This window comes from Diabrotica virgifera, chromosome 1 (assembly GCF_917563875.1).
Source record: "Diabrotica virgifera virgifera chromosome 1, PGI_DIABVI_V3a".
In the NCBI taxonomy this organism is placed as follows: domain Eukaryota; kingdom Metazoa; phylum Arthropoda; class Insecta; order Coleoptera; family Chrysomelidae; genus Diabrotica; species Diabrotica virgifera.
The window spans coordinates 291,833,063-291,849,100 of NC_065443.1; the positions used below are offsets into that span (position 1 = coordinate 291,833,063).

At 32.6% G+C, this 16,038-nt stretch overlaps 1 long non-coding RNA gene across 1 annotated transcript; it reads right to left on the bottom strand.

The window, feature by feature from the left end:
- Nucleotides 1-14,571: 14,571 nt before the first annotated feature.
- Nucleotides 14,572-15,688, bottom strand: LOC126879147 (uncharacterized). The gene is made up of 2 exons (XR_007695990.1): nucleotides 15,273-15,688; nucleotides 14,572-15,174 (listed from the first exon to the last, which is right to left on the bottom strand). It is a non-coding gene; the product is annotated as an uncharacterized LOC126879147 (long non-coding RNA).
- Nucleotides 15,689-16,038: the final 350 nt, after the last annotated feature.

Below are 16,038 nucleotides of genomic sequence, written 5' to 3' on the forward strand. Positions count from 1 at the left end.
GTGGTTTTGACAGATTTATGCACTTTTTGATGCATGTTATGCACTAGAATGCAATTTCCACCTATTTTTATATTGTACACCTTTTCCTGATGTTATCCTGAACACAATGCAAAAAGTTGCAAGTAGATAGTTGCTGTATTTAAAAATCGATTTATTCTGGTGTTGTTAGTGTTAGGACATTTTGCTATTAAATATAGGAAACAATATCAGGACAATATCTACAATCCTATAATATCAAGAAAACCAGTTGAGTGCGGCAACTTAGCGCCTGTTACATGCGTGTGTATATTGTGGGAAGTAAGAAGGCGGGATAAAATTGCTATGCAACAAAAATATATTGATAACAAAAAACAACGTTTCATGAAAATAAAACACGGCTAAACAAATCTTAAAGTCCGCCTACCAATGAAACGAGTGTGATTCATGCTCATAAAACATTTTTATTTTCGGAGAGTCGCATAAATGGCCGGACGTCTATTTGTTTAGCAGTGTTTTATTTCCATGAAACGTGATTTACGTTTCATGTTTCTTTGATGTGCGGCCTGCCTAAGGGAGCTAAAGCTCTTTACAGATGGCGCGTTGTAATTAGTTTTTTATATCTCCAGAATGCTTCCATTTCGAAAGACAAAAACTGGTCCGCCTTTTTTTTCCAGAGATAAATCGATTCCATCAATTGCGAATCTCTAGTACCAGTCATAGGAATCTTTTTTGTCTTTCCCTTTTAGGTATTTTTGACACTAGATTATTAAATTGTGAGGTATTCTAGTACTAAAAGGTACTCCGGTGCTTTAAGTCAGTAGGATGCACGGTTTTCTGGAAAAATCCATTTTAAAATTTTTCGTTTGTTGAATTTGAAAAAAATTAAAAAAAAAACGATGTATTTGCCGACTCAAAGCAAGAGTAACTTTTAGTACTAGAATACCTCATAATTTAATACTCTACTCTCAAAAATGTCTAAAAATTTAAAGACCAATAAGTTATGAGATAAAATATCCCTTGATCTACCCAAGACGGATGCCTATGACCAGTACTAGAAATTCACAATTGATAAAATCGATTCATCTCTGGAAGAGAAATAAACGTAGCAGTTTTCGTTTTCCTAAATAGAATTTTTCTAAATTCTTTTAAACTCGAAAAACCAAAAAACGAAAAATTTTTCAAATCGATTTTTCTAGAAAACTGCTTTTTCTTCTGAGTTAAAGCAAAAATACCTTTTAGTACAAAACTATCCCAGAATTTAATAATACAGTGTCAGAAATGCTTAAAAGTTAGACAGAAAAGTATTCGATAAAATATCCGTTTCCGTACCCAAAACGGACCCCTATGACCGGTACTAAAAATTGACAATTGATAATTGACATTTGACATTGACCTCTGGAAGATCAATAAGTGTACCAGTTTTCGTTTTTCCAAATAAAAGCATTCTGGAGCTATTTTAAAGAAACTAATTACAAGACTTCGATATGCTTCTTCTAGACGAAGCATATCGAAGTAGAGGTCGTCCGCCAACCAGATGGTCTGATGACATCAAACGGATCGACAGAAACTTGATGCAGACAGCACAGGACAGAAATGCATAGAGAAGACTGGGGGAGACCTATCCAGCAGTGGATAGATCCGGGTTGAATTATGACGATGATGAATTACAAGACGCCATCTTTAAAGAGCTCTAGCTTTCCACGGAAGCATTTTTGAACTAGGTGAATTGAGTTAAATTTTCTTAAAATTATCTGAGGAATCTCCGGTTTTCGTTTGTTATGAGAGTTTCTGGACACCCTGTATAATATAATGGGTAGGTAAATTTCCTACTATAACCAATAAATTGTAAAAATTGTTTATTTACTTTTATTGCGTTTACTTAGATAAAAATATGATCTAATCACTTAAAATAAAGATGTTACAGTTTGCTATTAGATTTGAAAAGTGTAAAAATTCCGAGACATTAAAGGCCCCGTCTCACCATCAAATAATTGACAGTTATTTGATCAAACTTGACTAGTGACACAAACTATACATACTAACTGTCACTTTGTGTCACTAAAGGCCGCGTCTCACCATCAAATAATTTGAGCAAACTTGACGTACTTGAGGAAGTACGTCAAAGTGACGTCACAATTGCAGTTTTTTTGAAATTCTAATAATCTGTGCTCTCACTATCAGTCTAGTTTGATCAAATTTTTTGTATTGAGTTGTCTAACTTGTTTGTACTTTATTTAAAATTAAAATTTTTCATTATTATCCACAATGAACACTCAGGATGTGACGTCACTAACTGTCACTTTGTGTCACTAACTGTCAAGTTTGATCAAATAACTGTCAATTATTTGATGGTGAGACGGGGCCTTAACTGTCAAGTTTGATCAAATAACTGTCAATTATTTGATGGTGAGACGGGGCCTTAAGACAGCTGCGGTTAAAACTCGCCCTGGGCCCTGATTCTAAATCAAATTTCGACACTAAACAAGTCGCTTTCAATATGGCGACGGTTGAAATGCGATTGTGCGAGCCTTGTGGATTTTAGTTGAACTAACGAAGTGACGTCATGAAATAGCGACTATCGAAATTAATAGCGACTTTAAAAAGGGTGTTGATATTATAATTTCGACTGTCGAAATTATTTGACACGGAGATGAATGATTGGCCAAAAGCGAGGTTAGGTTTAGTTTAGATGTGTTTTGTTCATAGATTTATAATACTCTAGATTGCGCCTTACGATCTTAAAATGGGTGACGGTTGCGACAGAGATAAATGAGCCTATTTGGTCGGTAGTCTCTTTTTAATTTAAGGGGAATATCGACGACGTGACTATCCCACTTTATCGAGTATTATGTATTGACAGTTCGAGCGGGTGGTGACGAGAAATGGTCTTTGGTCTTCGGACATGGATAATCGTGGTTCGAATCCCATACCAACTTTACCTTTTTTATTTTTAATTTAATCAATATTGCGTTTATTAGATATTTTTACATCTGAAAAATGGACCTAAGTAAATCTAGCAGATAATAAATGTATGTATAGTAAGTTAATATTGGAATACATAATTATTTGTAAAATAAGTCATTCGTTATTAATATAAATTCGGCCTTATTCGAATGACGTGAATAATGTTTGTATTGCTTCTACCTTTTTAAAAAATTGTAATAATAGTTTCATAAATAAAAATAATGTCTAATTACTTATAATTGAATCGGTCATTTCAAAAACAGCAAAGTCCACAATTTTCCGAAACTAACTTTTTGAGAGGAATAGACTCCTTTAAGATAAACATTGTGTGCAAAAACGACACCAGTCCAGTAAAAACATTAGGAACAAAACTACAATATTTATAACTCTGAATTTTGATGTCATCCATTTCATCCATCTTTCGACTATATAGGTAGTTTTCTTTGCTCTTCTGTAAAATTAGGAATATGTGACTCGTGTCTCGTGTTGTTTTTGAAATGACCGATTCAATTAATAAATCGATGATGGTACATTATGTTGATATTAATTATTGGTAATTTGTACGAATATTTTTAACAATTACTTTATACTATTGTACCATTAACTTATTAAAAAAATAATATTGGCTTTTATATTTTTAAAAATCTATAGGTACCTACACAGTTTTTCTTATTTGTTATATATTTCTTTGCTTAGATTTATTTTAGAGATATAATAATATCTAATAAACGCAATATTGATTAAATAAAAAATAAAAAAAGTAAAGATTGGTATGGGATTCGAACCAGGATTATCCACGTCCGAAGACAAACGACCAGTTCTCGTCGCCATCCGCTCGAACTGTCAAATCATCTAAAATACTCGCCGATAGAGTAGGATAGTGACGTCATCGATACTCCCCTTGAATTAGAAAGAGACTACCGACCAAATAGGCTCATTTATCTCTGTCGCAACCGTCACCCATTTTAAGATCGTAAGGCGCAATCTAGAGTATAATATATCTATGGTTTTGTTTATTTCTTGCAAGGAAAACTAAAGCAAAAGGTATTATAATATAGCTGGGTTTAATTGAAATTTGCTTGTTTTGAGGAATTAGATAGAATAGTATTAAATTAGAAATATAATAATTGAGAATGTCCACAACATGAATCATCAACTCAATGAAAGATGTAAGGTAATAATCTGGGAAAATTAGTAAAAAACAAGAAAAATTAATTACCAGCTATTTTATTGCTGGACATGCTGAAATCAAATCTTAAGACTTCCTATATTAGTAATATAGCTGTGCAAAGTCCACAGAAAGTGTGCTATTTTGTTTATAAACAAATTAGTGCTCCGAAATCTTTTTTTATTATTGCTCTATAACTCCGAAAATTTTAACTTTAAACCAAAACACTCACATAAAAATTGACAGTAATTCTGCACATTGATAATTTATTCCAATTTCCTTCGACGGAAATTTTCCTCGGAAAATTCGGGTTTTCCAAACAAAATCTTTAATTTTCAACTAAAATTTGAGGGAAGTAATTATTTATCAATAATTAAATAATTTGGTGACAGTGACATAAATCTTTTTTGTTATAAGTGTCTTGAAGATATGAAAATTTGGATGTACAAAGAGGACCGGAATTAAAAGGTATCTAATGGTTCAAAGATTAAAATCCTGTTGTTTATAACTCTGTCGCAAATGCCGGTCAAATTTGACCGGTTATACCTGGAATCACTCCTCGCAATTCAATTTGTTTTTCTTCGTAAAGGACACAGAAGCCGTGCCCTTTTCAACAGTGTTAACTTAATTTAATTAAATCTAATATTTTCTGAGGGGTTCTATTTGTTTATAAGCCAAAAAATTGTTTCTTTATAACATTCCTGAGACTGCTCAAATGGTCCAATTTTGATGTTTTGCAGAATTGCGTGGATGTTAATTAAACACTGAAGTACTTCTAGTCAGTTTTATTTTAAAAGAAAACTCAATAATTCTACAAATAACTTAAACATCAAAATCAACATTTATTTTTCCTTGACACTTATTTTTGCTTACGGTTGACATGTGACACTTATATAACATTGTTTCCAACTACATCATACAATAACAAAAATCCCCTAGATTTGCCGTTGCTTATTTTTACTGGGTATTCAACACCCCCCCTCAACGGTAAATCTCCTAGATCTAAATTAATTTTTTATTCTAAACCTAGCAACTCTCTAAATTTTTTAAACAGAGTTAAACCTAATGGTTTTGTACATATGTCAGCCTGTTGGTCACTTGTATTAAGATATTTTAATACAACAATATTTTCCTTAATTTTATCTCGTACAAAATGAAATCTAATATCAACATGTTTTAGTCTCTTATGAAATTCCGGATTTCTACTAACCCTTATAGCGCTTTGATTGTCTGCATGAATTAGAACCGCTACATAATCAGGTTTTATTTTTAAATCATACATTAAGTATCTTAGCCAACATGCTTCACTCACACATACACTTAGTGCAACATATTCAGCTTCAGTAGAGGACAAACTGACTGTAGACTGTTTCCGTGATGCCCATGACACCGTGCAATTAAAAACTTTGAATACATATCCTGATGTAGATTTTCTATCAGTACGGTCACCTGCTCAATCTGAATCTGAGTACCCTACTATCAAATTTTCCTGTATATATTTATGTTTATAGTATATCAAACTCATAGTAACTGTGCTTTGAATATATCTCAATACTCTTTTTATTGCTACCCACAAATCGTTACTTGGACATGTTTGATACCTGCTTAATATACCTATAGCTATACACAAATCTGGTCTTGAGCATAACATTGCATACATCAAACATCCTATAGCAACTCTACATTTCTTTTCTATCTCTATGCTCTCAGATTTTTTTCGTTTGAGAAAATCGTGGTGAAAATTATTATCCATTGGTGTTGTTGATGGTTTGCAGCTTGACATGTCAAATTTCTTCAAAACATTTTTTAAGTAAACAGTTTGATTAATTTTTATTTTGCCTTCAGACAAATTTTGAGTTATGCACATACCCAAAAAATGTTTTATTTGACCTAAGTCGTTCATTTTGAAGTTTTTGTTTAAAATGTATTTTATTTTCTCAACTTCTTGATCATTTGTACCTGCCAACAGCAAATCATCAACATACAGCAAAATGTATATCCTACCTTTTTCATTTACTTTAATATAAAGACAATATTCATATTCAGATCTTGAAAAACTCAAATTTTGCATCAAATTATGAAATTTGTCATTCCAATTTTTAGGTGAACTTTTCAAACCATATAAGGATTTTCTTAATTTGCAAATAGTGCCCTCTTTTTCTTTAAATCCCTTTGGGAGTGAAATAAAAACATTTTCTTTAATATCCCCATTTAGAAATGCACTACAAACATCTACTTGATGAATTTTCATATCAAAAGTATTACACATGGCTAAGAAAATCCTTATTGATGGTAATTTTGCTACTGGACTATAAATATCATTAAAAAACATACCAATTTGTTGAAAACCTCTAGCTACCACACGAGCTTTATATTTCACTACTTTACCATTTTCATTTTTCTTTTTCTTGAACACCCACTTGCACTCAATGACTTTTTGACCATCACTACTTTGCACAAACTCCCATGTTTCATTTTCTAGCAACGCATTTATTTCTGATTGCATAGCTTTCTTCCAATTTTTACACTCACTACTGGCCACTGCATCATCATACCTCTGGGGTTCTTCATCATCACTAAAAGTCAACAAACTCATTTCGTCATCATCCAGAACATAATCATCATATCTTGAGGGTCTTTTTATATGTCTTCTCAGGTCATATCCATGCTCCTGCTCTATTTCATTCACATCTTCAACACTGCTATCAGTTTCGAGGTCACTCTCACTGCTTTCTTCTCTATTATTTTGAGGTTCTTCTGCTTCACTGTCATCTTCTTCTGACTTTATCTCCTCACATATCATCTGTATGTTTTTATTCATGTCTGTCTCCCCATTTTTTATTTCTATGGTTTTCTCGGGCAAAAATATGACATCTCGATGAATTTCAACTTTATTTTTGTCTGGGACAAATATTTTGTAACCTTTTACATCCTCACTGTAGCCAATAAAGAAACCAAGCATATTTTTTGCATCCCATTTTAATCTCTTCTCTTTTGGGACATGCACTGATACTCTAGAACCAAAACTCTTGAGTGTAGAAATATTATTGACTTTCTTTTTGTACCATAATTCATAAGGTGTCACATTTTTTATGCTACTAGGGCCTGTTCGGTTTAAAACATACACTGCTGTATGTATGGCCTCTGCCCACAAGTTTTTATTCAACTTTTGCCCTTGTATCATAGTTCGGGCTGATTCAACTAGGGTTCTATTTTCCCTCTCAGCCCTACCGTTCTGCTGAGGCGTATACACTACTGATCTCTGATGTTTTATGCCTTGATAGTCAAGCATCTCCTTTATTTCTTGGTTCATAAACTCTAAACCGTTATCTGATCGTAAATTTTTCATCTTGCAGCCTGTCTCTCTCTCGGCTAATGATATAAAATTTTTAAGGTGTTTCTTAACTTCTGATTTATTTTTCATGAAATACGCGTACCTATAATTTGTATAGTCATCCTTTAACAACAGGAAATACCTATTTCCCCCTAAAGACTCTTCTTCCATAGGGCCACATACGTCTGTATGCACTAATTGTAATGGCTCACTTGCTCTTGATTCACTTAACTTGAATGGTATTCTGTGTTGTTTACCTGTTAAACACTGTTCACAGTGTTCACACACGAATTTTTCGTCTATAAAATCAATGTTATTTTGCCTTAAAAAGTTTCTCACATATGTAGTATTTTGATGTGCTAGTCTGCAGTGCCAAACTCTCAAACTTTCTGTTGTTTTTGCAGAATTACACTCTGATAAAAATACATCTACTAAACAGCTGTTTTCTTGAACTTGACCGTCAGACAAGTTTTCGTTAGGGGTGCGTTCCGAAATTAAAATATTTGCAAAGGTTTCAGTGTTTTGTTCTTGTGAGAATAACATTTTGTATAATTTGTTATCCCGTGTTGCCAATGCTCTTATTTCTCCTTTGTCATTATAAAATTCACATTTTTCATTGTTTGAAAACATCTTATAACCTTTATCTAAGGCACATCCAGCTGAGAATAAATTAAATTGTAAATCTGGCACAAATAATACATCTGACAGGGTTGACTTTATAAATTTCTTACCATTAAATGCCCATAGAGTTATTTTTCCAATACCTTTAACTGGTAATTTTTCTCCATTTCCGACTTTTACTTGTTTTTTATAGCTTATCTCTATCAATTCTTCAAACAGATCTTGATTCCAGCACATATGTTCGCTAGCTCCTGTGTCCAAGCACCATTCATTTTTATTTTTCTTACTCCCAGTATATACCATGAATGCATTACTGTCAATTTTATTTTCTTCTCTGCTTGTTTGTTGTTTTTCATTTTTATTTTTATTAAACCAACACTCTTGTAAGTTGTGTCCTCGTCTTTTACATTGACTGCATACTTTTATGTCTTTCTGGCTATTATTATCTCTCTCTTTCTTCTTGAAAAAGCAATTTTTCGCAATATGGCCACCTCTGCCACAAAAATGGCACTTTAATCTGGTTTTCTTTTGCCCTTTAAATTCTCTGCTTGTATCACTTTTCATCGCCAATGCTGTGCTGCCCTGTGCTGACTTACTTCTTTCTTCTTCGATAAGTAGTCTTGATGTAAGTTCATCTAGGGTTTGTTTATCAGATGGTACGGATTCCCATGCGGATCGAAAATGCTTATATTCCTCTGGCAATGCCATAAGTATTTTTGTCATGATCATTTTATCGGACAGCTCTTCACCAGCTTGCTTTAGCTTATTTTTTATCTCTTCAAGCTGTGATATGAATGAGGCAACATTTTTACCTGATGAAAACTCCAAGAGAAAAAACTTTTGTTGCATTAAATGAATGCTCACCTCTGACTCTTTGTCGTAGACAGACTTCAACTTTGTCCACATATCTTTCGAGGTCTCACAGGATAAAATGTGTGTCATAGGGCCTTGCTCTATTCTGGTTACTATAAATTCTTGTGCTTTTGAATCACTAGCATCCCATTTCTTTTGGTCATCTCCAGTAGTGCTCGGTCTCACAGACTTTCCTATTACTATGTCATAATAACCACGGCTTTTTAGCACTACCCTTGTTTGAAATTTCCAGGCTACCCAGTTGTCACCACCACTAAGTTTCAACGCAGCCGATGAATTTTCCATTTTTCGGATTTATGTTTTTCTTTTTTTTATGTATATATACTCGAGCTTCTTTTTCACCTTTTTTTCAGCTTTTCTTTTTTTTATTTTCGTTGGCCGCGGCAAACTACCGACACAGGCTCTTCAACACTGACTTTTTTACTGGCGAAATACTCACGAAACAAGTGATCTGGGCCCATAACCTGATGTTTTGCAGAATTGCGTGGATGTTAATTAAACACCGAAGTACTTCTAGTCAGTTTTATTTTAAAAGAAAACTCAATAATTCTACAAATAACTTAAACATCAAAATCAACATTTATTTTTCCTTGACACTTATTTTTGCTTACGGTTGACATGTGACACTTATATAACATTGTTTCCAACTACATCATACAATAACAAAAATCCCCTAGATTTGCCGTTGCTTATTTTTACTGGGTATTCAACAAATTTCAATCCTGTAAGGAACGTTGAATAGGTATAGTGCTTTTTTATACGAAAATCATAGTTATTCTGGTGTATCATAATCTTTCTGGTTATTATTTCGACCGAAATTTTTTAATTAACATTTTAATTATTGCTAAACTATTGGTTAGATTGTCGCCGGTCTCCTGATATACAGAGAGGGGCTAAATTATGGAATAAATTCATTTTCTCTAAAATGGACGATTTTAGAGAAAAATCCCGAAACAGGTCGATTTTTATTTTTAAATTAAATTTCTTGGCATATATTTCAAACTAGTGACGTCATCTATCCGAGCGTGATGACGTAATCGATTATTTTTTTTAAATAGGAATAGGGGTTCGTGTTGTAGCTCATTTACAAAGGCGTTCAATTATCTATTCAGTATTATAAACATTAATATCATTATTTATACAGGGAGGCCAAAAAAATTTTTGAATTAAATTAATTGACGCAAGAAGAAGAATGCATGTAATTTATTTAACTCAAAATACATTCTATTGCTGTCAGAAAATAGAAAAAAATGTTTATTTTGCAAATAAACATTGCTTTTAGCTTAAATTAAATGTTCAAACTGCCAATAGGTAGGAGGGAGGCTGTTTGTGATTTAATTTAAGCGAAAAGAAATGCTTATTTGTGAAATAAACCTTTTCTTCTATTTTCTGACAGCAGTACAATGTATTTTGAGTTAAATAAATTACATACATTCTTCTTTTTGCGCCAATTAATTTAATTCAAAAAATTTTTTTGGCAACCCTGTATAAATACCTAATGATAATAATGTTTATATTACTGAATAGAGAATTGAACGCCCTTTCAAATGACCTACCACACGACCCCTATTCCCATTAACAAAATTATCGATTACGTCATCACGCTCAGATGGATGACGTCACTAGTAAGAAATATATGCCAAAAAATTGTAATTTAAAAATAAAAATCGACCTCTTTCGGGATTTTGCTCCAAAATCGTCCGTTTTAAAGAAATGAATTTATTCCATAATTTAGCCCCTCTGTATAATCTACTATAATAAATCTTTCATGTCATCAATTATTTAATTATTGATAAATAATTAGGTACTTCCCTAAAATTTTAATTGAAAATTGCAGATTTTTTGGGAAAACTCGGATTTTCTGAGTAAAATTTTTGTTGAAGGAAATCGGAAAAAAAATAACTTTGTGCAGAACTAAATTACGGTGAATTTTTATTTGAGTGTTTTTGGCTCAAAGGAAAAATTTTAGGAGTTACAGACCACTAATTGAAAAATAAAGAAGATTTAGAAGTGCTAATTTGTTTATAAATAAAATAACACACTTTCTGCGGACTTGTCATACCCCATATTACTAATAAAGTAACGCATAAATTCGTTATTTCGTAAAGTGGTTACTTTAAGGAAAATTCCCGAAACACGTCGATTTTTATTTTTAAATTACGGTTTTTTGGCATATATATCATACTAGTGAAGTCATCTATCTGGGCGTGATGACTTAATCAATGATTTTTTTAAATGAGAATAGGGGTCATATGATAGCTCATTTAAAAGGGTATTCAATTCTCTATCCAAGAATATAAACATTAACATAATTATTTATACAGTGTGTTCAAAAAACATTTTTTAATTAAAATAAGTGAGACAAAAAGAAGAATATAATGTAATTATTTAATTCAAAATACATTTTACTACTGTCAGTAAACAGAAAAAAATTTTATTTGACAAATAAACATTGATTTTCGCTTAAACGAAATGTTCAAACTGCCAAGCGACAGGTGGGTGGCAGCTTTAACATTGAATTTAAGCAAAAAACAATATTTATTTCTCAAATAAACATTTTTTTCCTGTTTTCTGACAACAGTAAAACGTATTTTGAATTAAATAAATTACGTACATTCTTCTTTTTGTTTCAATTATTTTAATTAAAAAAATGTTTTTTGAACACCTTGTATAAATAATTAGGTAAATGTTTATATTAGTGAATAGAGAATTGAATACCCTTTCAAATGAGCTATCACATGACCATTCTCATTTAAAAAAATCATCGATTACGTCATCGCGCCCAGATGGATGACGTCACTAGTATGATATATATGCCAAAAAATCTGAATCTAAAAATAAAAATCGACCCGTTTCAGGATTTTTCATTAATGTCGCTGGTTTACGAAATAATGAATTTATGCGTTACTTTATGGACGCACTGTATATGCAATCTTAAGATTCGATTTTAGCAATAAAATAGCTGGTAAATAATTTTTCCCAAAAATGGCATTTTTTCGATAATTTTCCCAGACTATCAACAAGTTCCAATAAACGGGAGCGCCAACCCAAATTCTGAGCAGTCTCAACATGATAAGATTAATATCCCCAGTTGTAACTAATATCGAAATGAATAAGAATCGCTATATTCTGCGGCTGTCATGGCGGTGTCGAAATGAAATTGCGACTGTCGAAATGAATTAGAATCAGGGCCCTGATGGAATACAGTGTTGCCAAATTTTGGCTGAGAGAAATGTCACTTTTGGCGGGCAATTCAAATTTCAGGAAGTCACTCAAGGACAGTAGACCATAGAAGAGTGGGTGGGGCAGTAGACTTTAAAAAATAATATTTTCATTTTCAGTATTTATGGAGGACGGAGGCTACTGATTGATAATTCCGTTCATCTTAGATGTGTTCAATTGTATGTAATTATTATAATATGTATAATATGCAAATATTTGTTTGTATGATTGTTTTTAGACTACAAAAATAACAGATATAATATAATACCATACATTAATTAAAGAATAGGATTGAAATTGATGTCTATAATTTTTTTGTTGGAGTGTTCAAATGCCAAGAGCCAGGAAGGATGTAGTAAAACTGAAGAACAAAAAAGGAATACATGATATTGATTAATAGTAATAAGGTGTAAGGCGTACAGAAAAATGAAACGAAAGCTTAAGAGATAACCAAAACAATGATAATAAATAACAAGGAAGGCCTAAACAACAGAGAAATAAAGTGCAATCAGATAACATTAAAAAAAGTATCAACCTATGCATACCTACGTAGTGAATATAATAACCCACGACGGGAAAATAGACGCTGAAATTGCAAACGAAGGAAACAAATCGACACGAATATTTTATACCTTAAGTAAACCCATACTAGGACATAAAGACTTACAAATGGAAGTGAAAAGGAAAATGCATAATACAATAACACAAGACCAGTAATAACCTATGCAAGTGAAAATTGGACAATACAGAAGAAACATGAGTCAAAAATAGAAGCAATGGAGATGAAACACTTAAGAACGATTGCAGGAAAATGAAAATGGGGTAGAATAAGAAATGAAGAAGAACATAAATAGAGCCAATAGTATATCACATCCAAAATAAACAACTGGAATGGTATGGACATATCATAAGAATGAAACCAGAAAGGATGGCCAGGAAAATTCTGGAAATTCTGGAAAAACGATTTGTCAGAACACGTGTGAGGTCGCTAATATTCTCGCAGATACATTTTCTAAAGTTTTTGCTATTGAACCGTCTCAAAATCAGTTTCCTATAATCAGTAATCCACGAGTTATTCCCAAAATTGATTATATTGATTTTTCACCTGAAATCATTCAGCGCCATATTGACAAATTAAAAAACAACTCATCTCCAGGGCCCGATAAAATTTCTACATTATTTTTGAAAAAATGTTCAGATGTCCTCTCTGTTCCACTATCACTAATGATGCGTTCATCTTTTAATGCACACTCTTTGCCTTTAATTTGGAAGTGCTTCGGTGACACCTATATTTAAAAAAGGGAATAAGTTAGATCCTAATAATTACAGACCAATAAGCCTTACACCTGTTATTTGTAAAGTTATGGAATCAATCATTACAGAGTGTCTTTCAGAATTTTTACTTCGAGAAAAAATTATTCCTCTACAACAACATGGCTTTGTGAAAAGTCGATCAACCATGACTAATTTACTGTGGTGTGTTAATGAGTGGACAGCAGCATTAGATAAAAAACGACCTGTGGATATAATATATTTAGACTTTGCAAAAGCATTTGATCGAGTACCAAGAAGAAAATTGATGTATAAACTAGAACATTTTGGCATTCGCGGACAACTTCCCTAATAACACAAAACATTCCAGGAATGTTCCTAGAATGTACACACAGGACATTGAAAACATTCCTGGAATGTCCCCAAAAGCACACGAACGTCCCTGGAAAGTCCCAGGAAAGTGCTGTGTCAGCATTTTAAACATTCCTTGAATGTCTTGTTGGAACATTCCATGAATGTCTACGAATGTTCTTTGAACATTCACAGTATATTGTTTAGACTGAATGTCTTGTTGAAACATTCCATGAATGTTCTTAGGACATTCAAAGTATATTTTTTAGACATTTTCTGAAATATATCGTCAGTGATGTGACAATACCTCCTATGTTTTTTCATGAGTTTTGCAGGAGATGAAAAACATTTTTTACGGTCACCTCCTGTTTTCATACCTAAGTTTTGACTTGTTTTCTAGTAAATAGATAGTTGAATTTACTACAAAACAAATCAAAAAATATATGAAAGCACGAGGTGGCCCAAACAAGTTTTTCATCTCCTACAAAATTCATGAAAAAGCAGATAGGAGGTATTGTTACATCACCGACGATATACCAGAAGTACAGTAGGAAAAATGAAAGAATACCCATGAACGAACATATAAAACACGCTGTATTTTCCTGTCACCGTATCACACAAAAAACTGGTCAGCACAAGTACATATAATAATTATTGTTACTTGCACTGGACAATTTTCTTTGTGACACGGTGACAGGAAAATACAAAGTGTTTTATATGTTCATTCATGGGTATTCTTTCATTTTTCCGACTGTATATGTAGCCATACCAAATAATACATCCTTGATAAATATAAACATTTTTATTGCACAAAATCTTGTCATATATTTTTTTCCATAATCATCACTACGATGACGATTCATTGTATTGAATTGTTCATTAGAATTACAATCTGGTCATAAGTCTGACCAATGAGCAATTTTAATTTAACCTAAATTACTACTGTTCCTTAAAATGAAGAGCTTACCCATAGCGTCTCTTCTCTAATCTAACAGGCACACAAGCACTATGCTCTGCTTTTCTAACCGCACTATTCTAACATACACATGCACACAAGCATTATGCTCTGCTTTTCACTATCACTCAAACTAGTTCAAAAGGCTTTGTCCTCTTCAATCTTCTAGTTTGCCCAGTAGTATCCAGGAGCTGGATTTCCTCAATATTCTTGTAGGTAGGTACTTACGAAGTTGTTGCTTGTGACTTCCAACTTTACTCCAACTTTAAAAACAAATCCAGCTGTAAAATATTTATGTGCCTGAAGGCTTTTGTATGCTTTCATCTATAATATCTATAATAGTAATTTGGTGGAATGCACTTTATGGTAAAATCCAATTTTGACTGAATTGTATATGGATCTAAATCCCCAATTATTTTCAGCTTCAATAAATATCTAAAACAATAAAAGAAATAATGTTATTGCTTGCAAAATTCATCAATATTGATAGATATCAGAGAAAAATGAACATTGATAAAAATTGTTTGCCCTACCTTTCTCCAAACATCTGGTGTCTCCAATAATAATTTCCTTAAATAATCACTTTGCAGTGTGGTAAAGTTTATAAAGTTCACAAAATACAGCAAACGAAATCCAAATGAATCCAAAATATGACGATAAACAGTGAAATGATGAAATGAAATGATATTACAAACATAACCTCTGTAACCTGTATGCCATGCCAACCAGAACCAGAAGTCACGTGGTTTGGATTGCCTAAATACATATACACGCGCAGCAAATTTGAAAATGAATGCAAATTGAATAGTAAATGGCCTCTCTTAAAATATAGGACATTGGTAGTATGTTCATAGAATGTCTTGTGGTAACATTCCACGAATAACTTAATCAGATATTCACCGAATGTTCCTTGAATGTCCAGTACATTCAAACATTAATAGAACTTTGATAGTACATTCCTGGAATGTTTTGTGTTGTTAGGGTTCTTGAGTGGATTAATGATTTTTTAACAAATCGGGAGTTTTGTGTTAGAGTTGGCAAGTCGCTGTCATCTAAAAAAACGGTTTTAAGTGGTGTTCCACAAGGATCTGTTTTGGGTCCACTTCTATTTGTGTTGTATGCTAGTGATCTTGAATCTCATATCAAATCTAGGAAAGCTTTCTACGCAGATGATACAAAAATTTTTGCTGACCCACTCTTGAATGGGCAAGACTTACAAAGTGACTTAGATTCGATTTTCAAGTGGTGTTCGGATTGGATGTTACCTCTAAATAGAGATAAGTGTGTGGTTTTACATTT